General features: G+C 38.0%; 1 protein-coding gene across 3 annotated transcripts in view; it reads left to right on the forward strand.

Moving 5' to 3' along the window:
* The window catches only part of zgc:172282 (leucine-rich repeat and fibronectin type III domain-containing protein 1-like protein), a 196,664-nt gene extending 187,419 nt beyond the window's left edge, over positions 1-9,245 (forward strand). For all 3 annotated transcript variants that reach the window (XM_035946634.2, XM_035946635.2, XM_023266811.3), the window contains one exon: positions 8,372-9,245. The gene's annotated coding sequence lies outside the window, so the exon portion shown is untranslated. The remainder of the gene's footprint in view (positions 1-8,371) is intronic.
* The last annotated feature ends 2,874 nt before the right edge of the window (positions 9,246-12,119 follow it).

Consider the following 12,119-nt stretch of genomic DNA (forward strand, 5'->3'; position numbering starts at 1 on the left):
GCTATGAGGTGTCTTTGGTTGCACAGAAAGAAAACACAGTAGTATGAATAATAGATGCCACAACGCACACACAGAATGCATGTTTATTTTTGAAAGTGTTTATTGTGTGACTCCTTCCCCTCTTTAAAATGATCGCAAAAAAGATCTTGACAGCAAGGGAGACCATGTCCTCGGCTGAACAAGAGACTTCTGTGGAAACACCGTGTGACCTGCTATCGATATGTTTATGTTTGTGAGTTAGAGTCAAGGAACTTACTGAGCATGCTTAAAGCCTTGAGTTACACCTATTTTTTTCTGAGATACATGGTGTATGACAGTAATCAGAAAAAAAGGAACAAAAGTTATTGTTGCATATGTATGTAGCAGTTTACAGTGCTGTCTGATACACTTAGACACCCCATCTTGCCGGGATTAAATTGCCATCAACTCAAAGTTATTTGCCATCAACAGGGCAAAATGACCAGGCCACCAGTCTTCATGTCTACATCCAAATAACGATTCTATTGGCTGAATCCTCTGTTGCTAAAACAAGGCCTGGGTGATAAAACTATAGCGATATGCACCGACAACAGATACTTTATCAATGCATTAAGGAAATAGTTCGCTCCAATTTTTGATCAGTTTACTTCAAAATATCGGATGCAAACCATCATGAAAGTGCAGAACACAACCACAAATTTTGGTTGTATAAACAATCCCCAAACATGTTGCCTGATAAGGCCTGATAATGCAGCCCCTCCACCCTCTAATACTCTCCCTTAGGGTTTTGTGCAGGCCTTTCGAGGCATGCTAGTCTGTACCCATCTGGGTCCCTTGCAGCCCCCTTCGAAACCCACAGACCGGTCCTGGTGGAGGCTGTGGCAAAAACGGAGCGGAGGTTGCTCTTGCAAAATGAGCTTTGTGGTAAGGAAACACCCACTACCCTATGAACACCAGCACCTCCAGCTAAGTGACGTGGTGGCGCCTGCCCCGAGGGCTGATGGTCTTGATGTGAGGGTGTGAGCAGACATTGTTGCAGGGACCTCAGCTGGTAACATCAGGTCCAGGCCAGCCCCTTAAACCATTAACCTCAGTGCAGTGCAGCAGCTTTACCCTGGTCACCCTCTGAGCGCCTCAGGGTTTCATTTCCTCTCTTTATTTAATCCATATTAAGGCAATATTATTCATTTGTCCTTATTTATTTTTATAATAGTTGTGTAAATTGATTTATTTGCATGTTTTTCATTGTTGGGGTAACATTAAAAATATTATCCTTGTACCTTGAACAGACTAAATCTGTTACACTCAAAAGAAACCTTTTTATGTCCTGTTTTTTTATTTTAAAAATCTATTATTAAAACTAAACAATATCAACTAAAAATTAAACACTTTATCATAATAGTACTTAAGTATATCCTGGTTAGTTTGTTTGCAAATTACCCCACTGTGGGATTGATAAAAGTTTATCTTTTTTTTTTCTACTATACTACCTAGCCCTGGTAATAAATGTACTGAATTTTGAATTTAAAGTGTAATGTTGTTTGACCGTCTTCAGTTGAAAGTGTTGCAGGGTGACTGTATTCTCTGTTGTACTAAATATTCCTTAAAATGCTGTACATGAAGCACCCCTACAGAGGTATTTGCAGGCCATGTTGTCCACTATGGGGAAAAATCTTGCCTTCGAACATAGCACACACTCACTGGTCAACACACTTGCATAATTCCCAACAGGGAGTTCTGTATCTCCACCGGCATTCATCATCTTTCTCAGCTTGACTGCCTACATGTTCCACCAGTTTGTATCATAAGTGACATCGACTGAAGTTGTGCACTACAATATATCACATTTCACAGAGCACTACTGACTCCATTTCATTAAAAAAGGAGCATGTGTTTTTCATAGTACTGAAGATCATACTTTGGGAATTTCTAAATATCATGTTATACTTTAATGCTGTGGCTCAAGTCTACATGAATGAGTCCCGCTTTGAAAACTTGAGTTATGCAGTTGTGAGCTTTATGTGTCACTCATATGAAAAAGTTGGCATTTCAGCCCGTTGTCCACCCGGGAACAGAATCTGGAACACTGTGAATACTAAACCAACCTAATAAATGTAGCTTTCTGGGCTGTGTTCAGCACTGAAATCATTTTCAGGACTTGGCTGTGGAATGTTAAAAGCCACTGTTTTGTATGCAAACATCTGAGGACCAATGGGATTTGTCCTTCAAAAGATATTGCTTTCAGTGTTCCAGCGTCAGTTTGTGAAGGTCAGTAGCATATTCAGCATATTCAGCTGTTTAAAAGCACTGCTATCGATTTGTGTAGTCAGTAAAAGTCTAAAACTCACCACCCTAATCAAATCAAATAGAGTGATTTTGGAATATGAATTTTAAAGTGAAAAATGTGAAGAATGATTATTTCACTTATACCTGATCCCCACATTTAAATACAACCTCAGTTTATGGTGATCTCAGGACATTTGCACCATTTCTCAACAATGACACTTAAATGATGAAACAGGGCTGAATCTGCTGGATGGTTTTGTAGGCAATGAGCACATCTGTCAGATAAATGCACACTGCGGCACTGAAAGGGATTTATTTCAGTATAATCATTAATTGGCATTGAGAGCCTGTGATTCAAATGAGGGAGCAGTGATTATATTTATAGCCACGTTAAAAATTAAACATGATAGCAACTGGAATTGGCTGACATTTCATGATACACAGACTTGTAAAGTCAGGTGTCGCAACTCAGAGCTGAGCATGTGAGAGCGAGAGTCAGTAACAGGAGAAAGAGAGGCTATAACTGAATGCCGGAAATGTGCAGCTCAGCATTAGTTGATATACAACATTCACATATATATATAAACTCCTTCTCACTCCCTCCATCCTTCTTTCTGCTGCTGCCACCCAAAATCTTTACCTGCATCTCATCAGTGGGCCAGAGCTGGTGCTGTTTGATAGCAGCTTCAGGATACAGATGCAGACAAAAGAAAAAGGGATAATAAAACAATGTGGTGGCTCTATGCAGAAGGTTACAAAATGATAAAGCAAAACACAAAATACACTGAGCAATTTACATGAAAATGGCCACAGCTGTGTCTTCCCAGCTCTAACTATAAACTCTACTTCAGGGATGATTCTTGCACGATTGTAACTGTGTGGTGTGATCTCCAGCAGGAGCGCAGTGAACACAGTAACATAGGTAGTAAATAGATATATAGAGAGAGCATTTAGGGAGAAAAGGTGTATTAGATGACTTTTACACTACTCACACTAGAAATTTGTACATTTTAATACAGTAAAAAATGAATTCAACAAATCAATGAAAATCTCACATATCCCCAGAATCTGTCTTTTTTTAAGCCAAATTACTGCAAAGATGGTTTCTTCGGCCACAAAGGATTTTAACTCTGTTCTATACAGGCTGTTTCAGTATCTATAGCTTTAAATGCAGCTGAGTTCCTGCCGTTCACACCCCGTTCAGAAGACAGCTGACAGAAATTAATGAATGTGAGAAAGAAGGACTTTCTATCATTTCTAACTTTCACAGAGTGACCGTTTTACATGGAAATATCCCTAAATTCATAGCATGGCTGTTGTTTTTAACTGGTACATCGTGGTGAGTTCGTCCAACAATGCTGCAGTTATAAAATTAGTATTTTAACAGCACAGAGCTGTCGCTTGGAAACGACTCTAAAGACGTTGCCAGTGAACATGTAATTTTTTATTTAAAGCTGCATTTCAGTCACTATTTTCTACCTGCTTCAAGCACGATAGGCAACATGATAAACAGTAACACACCTAGTACATGTTTATTGGTTTCAAATGGCTGTTAAAGTTTCCACCATCTCTAAATGTCTGTTACAGATTCCACAGAGCTCTAACCCCTTGCCCTACAATCAAAGCAAAATGTAATATCATCCACAATAGCTGCACATAATGCTAACATTAAAGATTTACCTACTGTTGTGGTGACATTACCATCAAATGTTAAGTTCCTTAGATGCTAGGAGTGCATCAGGACTTCTTCACCTAGCAGCAGAGCATAGCTGAGACATGTAGAGATAACAGAAGCAGCTCTAGAGAGAAGGCTTGAGGAACGACAGAATTATGTCTTCACATCTTAGTAGTTTTTACCTTTTAACAAACACAAAAGACAAGAAAAATGGATTTTCATCATATGGGACCTTTAAGTTCCTCACAGTACTTTGGAAATCTATATAATGCATTCAGTGTTTTCCTGTATATTTCTTATTTTTTCAATTATCATAATTACATCTTACTCTTTTATAATGCCTTGCAAATCACATATAATGTAAAGTGTTAATACATTTGCCCGGCAATTCAGTGGTCATGAAGGCATTCGTGCATTGACTAGTGGGACTTCAAGTTAGCACCCTTCCATTTATCTCTCAGCAGAAAACCATTTTCTTCCACAGGCAGGAGAGAAAATGGGACCACGGTTGGATTAAATCTTGTGCAGGTTTAAGGTTGGAGTTTCACACTTGGCTGTTGTATTGGCAGCTTTACACCAGAAATGCTGATGCAGTTTATTTGTATTGAGGAGAAAATGGGGTGATGGTGAAGATTTTGAAGAGTCTTTTAGGCGTTAGAAATATGAAGTGCACTATAGTGTCCTATTGGTTTATTGGCGAATTCAAAGCATAACACAAAGAATGGCGTTGAGGTCAAAGAATACAGCTTAATGAAACTGGAATTATAGCTTTGGTGTTTTGTTTTTTTTTTTACTTGTTTTGATGAATTTCTATAAAACTTTAAGTTTTTCGAACAGATTTTTAGGAGACATAATATTGGTATTTTTCTTTCTTTGTGCTTCAGTTTGGACCAAAAACTGAATGCATAACTACACATTTTAAATATGCACAGTAGAACTGCATATATTATGATATATTGCTTTATTTTTCCATACTCTGGCAAATGCATTAGTACGAAACTGCAGTCGTGTTAACTGATAATAGTCCTAATGCGGCTGGACACTTTTCAAATAATCATCTGCGGATGTTCAAGTATGATGAAAATATATGTAAGATGAAGTTGTGGCTCCCATTAACATGAAGGCAGTAATCAGAGAGTGCTTTCATGTGTCTTTGTCAGTAGAATTCATGCATAGGTTGCAGTAGATTAGAAAAAGCTGACATTGATGTCCTCCCTTGAGCCAATATTTCATGGAATTTGCAGCCTAGTAGTGTGTATATATTCAGCCGGTCCAACCCTCTTGGATCTAGCCACATCTGCACTGAACCGGGCTGACAGTTTTTAAGGAGCTATGGCTAATTAATTGTTCTGGCATGAAACAGTCATTAAATTTAGCCATTTTCCAACACTATCTAATTCTAAAACAAAATACTTGCTCACTGCAGTGTCAGCACTGACATCGACTGTCAAACCTCAATAGGGGCCCTTGCCAGGCCATTTAGATTCTCAGCGGGAGCCGGGTCTGAAAATAGGTTTTGTATTTTAGTAAGTAGACAAAGAAACATGTCAGTGTAATTGCACCATTCAAATTTTGTGATCTACAAGCAATGTGCGCTCGTTGATTTGAAAATGCAGCTAATGTTGCATTGCAGTGCAGCAAAAGTTGAGCCAAGTTAATATCTTTTTCTTTTTTTTTTTTTTTTTTGCCTGAGCCCTCTGGATGGGCACTCCCACCATGCAGCGGTTTCATTAAAATGGATGAGGGGCTCTCGTTTTTCAGGCAGCGCTAATGTCGGTTTGTACAGGGCTTTGGGGCTCCGATGGTGTACAGAACTTGCTTTTTCAATTGCAGTGTGATTTTTGTCACATGCATGTCTACTTTTTGGGTAAAGAGGATCTGTTTTTAGTACTGTTGTCTTGGATGCTCGCACTTTTAGCTGTTGACACCAAGCATATGAGCTGCTTTAGAGGACAGAGATGCACATGCATACCCTGTTTTAAACTATTTTATAAATCAAACTGGACTATTTACAGTCAATGCAGAGGCTTCATCCACAACTTCCTTAAAATGTAAAATGTAGCATCTTTCTAAAGATAAATGATGCATACTTGCAGTTACAAAGAAGCAGCAATAATAGCCCATTTCCTCTGCATAGGGAGAGATTTTTTTTTGTTTTATTGGTTTGTTTTTGCCATTTTAATATTGCTGCTATCAATGGCTCACAGTTTATGCAATTTGTTTTGTGACATTTGCTGTCCATATATAAAAGACTACAACCATTTGAATCACTTGAACAAAAACTGTGCATATTTAACTGTCTTCACTTTAGAGCACAGAGTAATTTTAGGGTATCTTAAAATGTAAATCCAGCTTTAAAAAAGGGTCATCATCTGCCCTGGGAGGTATATTTGTGGCGTTGTATATCTGTGCTGTGGGATTTTCTGCCACCGAGTAAAATGTGGCTTTCTCCCATGAGGACCAGCTTGGACTGCAGGCTCATTAGAAAACTGTCTGCTAATTTAAAGCTCTATGTGAAGATATTTCCAAAGTAAAATATTAACTTGTAATTTCACCGGAGTTCCAGTTGACTTCTACAGGAAGCCCATTTTAAGAGCCTTTAGAGTTGCCTATTCTGAACTATGTTGTACTGATGTTACCACCATGTATGAAATTGTAGTAACACACAAGAAGTAATGATTTATTTCTTGTTTCATTTCATCCATCATGTGCACATACCTGGCAGCCCACATTGTTAGTAGTGCCTCCAAAAGTGCTACAAACTGCAGTTTTGACCGTGTGCCCAGGGTGTTACTGTTGTGCTCATTATCACACAATGCTTTAAAGGGACTGAGAGGAACTGAGCTGATTGACCATTACTGAAGGCTGTCCCTGCGGTTGCATACTTTGTACTGTACTCTAATAACGCAGACATTTCTCAAGATTGCACCATATGGCATAAAGATTTTTCGCTCTTGGCTGCCAACCACATGTACTTGTGGTTCTACTTTGTGCCTCTTGACATTGTTGTTTTTAAGCCACCCTGTTTGATCAATACTTTCTATATCACAGTCTAAATATTTACTTTTGCCCGTCACTCACTTTCCTACGAGTGTCACACATTCTAACACAATGTATCATCTGTATGAATCCATATTTTATGTTTCTTGCTGTTATATTTTGTGTATTGCTGGACAGCTTTAGTTTGTCTATTTGTTTATTTTCTTAACCAGTGACATTTAACTTAATTCTTTTTCTGCCAACCTTCCAATGAGCAATTTGAGAATTGCACCGGCTTTTCCCCAAGAGGTCTACTTACGATGTGATGTGTAATCATTGTAGCATGCTCACATTACAGTACTAATGAGGCCACCAGCGGCAGATTTGTTCAAGTCTAACAAGGTGGATGGCGAGCCGACCAGTTGCCTTCCATCACATTTTCCCAATTAATCTATAGTCACTTAGCAGAATGCATTCATTAATTTGTTTGAACAGGGCCATCGGCTACACACTTCACGTGGCTTTGCAGGCATTTCTGGATTAGGTGCTTTACAGTTGCAGATTATTTTTCAGAAATCCTGTTATTTTCCAGCTTTAACAGCTTTGCGTGATGAGTGGAATGCAGAAATGGCATGAATCAATTAAATGTAGAACAGATTTGTTGAGTCTGACACTTGATTTTTATACCTTATTATTTTCAGCATGTACAGTAGAGCACTGAAAATGAGAAAGATGGTAATTTATCTGGCTCGGGGTGATTTTAACGACGCCTGCCAGGTTTGTTAGCTTACTAGGAATGCGCAACCTCACTATGATGGTCTTCGGATGAGGAACAAGATCAGCATTACTACATAATGTGGTTTACAGATGTTTTCTCATAAGAGTTGCACAAGAAGTAGTTGTCATGGCCATCTTTTTTGCAAGTTAAGATGGATGAAGTGCTTATCAGAATTTGAAGGGTAATCAGCTGCTGAATTGGCCTGATCTGATCCACAGAGACGCAAGAAAAGAAAAGAAAAAAAGAGAAAGAAATGAAAAGATAGTAAAGTCATGATGGCCTTGTTTACAGAGAGAAATTACACACATACACTCTCGTATACTTGGAACATGTTGCACCCGGACACACACAGCACAAATGTTGTTCAGATAAACAGCACATTTCTTTTTCGCCTCAGGCTGAAAATATGGTAGCTGTGTCTAACAGGTGTTTATAAAGCGTGCTTTACTATTCAAAATCATCAGATGGAAATTTTTGCATCCGAATGTTGTCACTTATCATTTTCATGTTTGAAGCTATATCTTTTTATCCAAAATTCTGAAATCAATAATTTTGTTCAGTAATTAAACAAGACTCTTAATTCTTGATGGTGATTTTTTTTGAGGCAACGACAAAACGTAGTTGTACAAGAAAAATTAATTTCTTTCTTGTTTGTTCTCCTGTTTTTCTTTCAGACCCAGCGATCAGAAGGAAAGCCACACGACTGAAGTGAAGAAAGACAAACGAACCGTTCAAGTAGCAGGGTACCAAATCACATCAGTCCTTATGGAGATCATCCAGCATTTTTGTCAGAAACTTCATCAACCACCATTGATTTCATCACTGAATACGTTTACAAGAGTCCTACACTGCAGGTCACACTAGTTTAATGTGAAGAAAAATGCTGTACGACTGTATATTTACTGCACAACCTGCATTGTTAACATCCTGGCTGTCACCATCCAGGCCCCGCGCCTCTTCATCATCAGCATAGAGTGCGTTTACGTGCACACACCAGGACTGATAACTGGGCATATCTCATCTAATGTCTCGAAAGACTTATGTGTCTGTCAGATATCCCTTTATATAAATCATCAGAATATCCAATGTGCTCTATACAAGCATCTCTCTCATCTCTAGTATGCTTTGAGTCTGGTTAGTGTAAATGGGATATGTGGTACATGTGGAGTCTCAGATATTTACTATCCATATGTGTGCACGTAACTGCACTCGCTGCCGATCCCCCGGTGTCACCATAATCAGCATCATCATGATTGTTAAGAGTTCCCTGCAGATATGAGAGGTGGTAGAACAGGAAACAGACGGAGAACCTCAAACGTTTTGATCCATCCCAGAAGAAGCACACCCAAAAAAAAAAAAAGAGATAAAAATGCAAACGCTTTGTCTTCACTTTCCCCCTCCTGTGTTCCTCTCACTTTTTCTTTGGGCTTTATCTTTTGTATGTGTACATAAAGCAATTTCAAATCTTATAGTTTTGTACATGTAATTTTTATGGTGTGTGGATATTTTCTAATAAAATAAAACAAAAATGGATGATTTTCTCCTGGACTGGCTGCTTTTGTTTTTTTTATCTATGTTTATTTTCTAGCAGTCTGTCACTAAGACAGATGAGATGCAGAGTTATTACTAAATGTTTTAAAGCATCATTTTCTAGATGCATCAATGTTTACAATGTTCTGTGAAAGTGAAGGTAAACACTGTAGATACTAATTTCCTAAGCATAAGAATAATTATGTTTTTCCCCCCGTAGCCTAACTCGACTGGATTCTCACTCTGACGTGTTAATTGCTGGACTCAAGGTATATATTGTGAGTGGATGTAAATACATAAACAGAGCAACAACAACAATGTGTAAATGAGTGATAACAGTACACAGACAAAATAACTCAATTCCTGCAGCTTTTAAGCCTTAGTATATCGAAGCTCCCAATACGTGCAAGCTTGTGAGCATGTTATTCTGCATCAAAGTGAAGACCCAGTGTTAGCATTGATAGCTGGCTCCTGTTGACTTGGACAACCACAAATAAACTAAAAAAATGTGTGATATAGCTACATTGATCCACTGCGTAAAACATATTAAAATTACAGCGCTATTTCTACAGCACAAACAAATGCAAACAACCCCAGAAAACAGTAAAAAGGGACCGACAAGTCTTTAAACAAGTGTACTTCAACTGAAACTGAGAACCTAGACAAGCAGCTTTGGTGCTTAAAACACAACTAAGTATTGCTATACCAGAAAGAAACAGAAACAGCGACTGCAAATGAAAGCAAACAGCCAGTGATAACGCCACAGAACAACAGGACCACATGGAAATCAAACCCGTCTCCTGGTTGAACGTACCATTACAGATACCTCTTCCAACACTCCGAAGTCTTGTTGTGGAAAAAGGTCAATATAACCACAGGCCAACTTACAATTTAACAGTCTTTATTGTAAAATTAACACACTTTTACACAGTAAACCAAGATAGCTATTGCACATATGGGTGTGAGACTACAGTTTCTGTACAGAGATGTATTTCCTTCTCTGCAAACTCTTTTGATACAAACAAAATAACTAGCTAGCCGCTACCATTAACATCCTTACAGATCCTGAGTAGTAAAAAAATGAATAAAAAATGTTTACAACCCTATATACAAGGCAGCATGTGCAGCCATGTTAAGTTTAGGAAAAATAGTTGTTTCTGTGTCTGTGCATTGAGTATATTTATATTTTTAGGTATTTATTTGAATAAACAAATAAAAACTAAATTAATAACAGAAAATTACTGCTATAGTTTTCTCAGTTATTGCTTTATTCATATATTTCCAACAATTTTAGAACGTGAAGTGATTACCGATTTCATAATTTCATGACTGAACACTTCATATTCTATGCTTTATTCCCATCTATCAATTTTTTTTTATTTTTTTGCCAAATTAAAATAAGTATGACATGCATCCTACTTCAGAGTGATGGATACACCCATATGTAACTATATGAAATGGCAACTACAGGTGAATTCCAGTCATATTTAAAATTATAGTTAAAGCTGCTAATCATCTTTGTCAATGATTCATTCGATGGATTGTCAATTGTATTGCTAAAGAGATCCCTCACAGCAATGAGCCGCTCTGACTCTGCAGTTCCTTTTAGCATGATTGAGCTGCACAGCTTTATTTAAAGTATATCATTATTTTGGTTTTGTGGACTGTTTTGGGTCACCTACACTGCTCATATCAACCTTGTTTGCAACAGCGGAAAAAGCTTTAATAAGAATCACTGTAAACTGGCTGCTAGCACCTAGAGAAGCTAGAAACTAGCTGGAGAGTATAGCTAAGCAGTTAAAGAGCAAGAAAGCTCGCTCAAGGGTTGTTGAAGAATGGATGGCAGGACATACTTAACTTACATTCATCTGGTGTAAAGAAATAATGACAAATTAATTGTAATGTTGCTCCATATCTTCTAGATGTGTAAATAACAAATGTTTTGCTCAGGACAGACTACTAATGTTTCAGTGTCTTGTCATTTTTTCCTCCAAAAAAACCCCATCTAATTTTGATTTTCCTTTTTTTTTTTAATGTGTTTTCTTTTGCTGAGAAGCCATTTCACACGAGATGAAGAATACCTCACTGAGTGGACCTTCATTGTGATTTCCAATGTGGAGAATCAGTTTCTGTGTCAAATACTGTTAAATGTGGTGTCAATTATTCACTAAAATCATTCTGGTTTTGCGTTGCAGGTCTGCGTACTCGGCACAGATGCATTAATTTTAAACCTGGCTGACAATATGAGCTTTACATTGAGCTGTATCATCTTCAAAATAGGAGGTGACAGTTTGCAAAATGTAAAGTCTTGTGTATTGTTTTTGTGTCTTTATTCCAACTTTTCAACATTTCCTGTGAACATAACCTAAATCTGTCTGCTTTCTTGCTCTCCCTCCTCTCTTATTATCTCCTCGCCTCATCTATTCCCCTCAGTCACCTCTGCTTTTCTCCCTCATTCTCTCCTCTCCTAACTTTCAATCCGCTCATCTCTCCGCTGCTGTTCTTCTTCTCATCTTTAATACTCAATCTGCTCTACACTACTCCACTCTGCTCCCCAGATCTACTCCATTCCTCAGTTCTCGGCTCCTCAGTTCTTGGCAGACAGCCAGCAACAGATCAACCTTCCACCATTTTTGTCTCCCCTTTACTCTCATCACCACCTGTTAATTCTATTAGCTCTCTCTTCTTATTTTTTTTCGTATTTTATTTGTCTTTATATGTACACAAGAAGTGGAAAGAGTTAGAATGGATGTGGTACAATGAAAAGGAAAGTAAAGTATCTTTCCTATCAGAAGTAGAAATAGGCAGAATGACTACTCTGACACTGTCGGAGCACCATCAAAGTGAGAAAAAGTAATGGAAAAAGGAAGAACAAAGCCTATGAGAGATCAG

This window comes from Amphiprion ocellaris, chromosome 7 (assembly GCF_022539595.1).
Source record: "Amphiprion ocellaris isolate individual 3 ecotype Okinawa chromosome 7, ASM2253959v1, whole genome shotgun sequence".
NCBI lineage: Eukaryota > Metazoa > Chordata > Actinopteri > Pomacentridae > Amphiprion > Amphiprion ocellaris.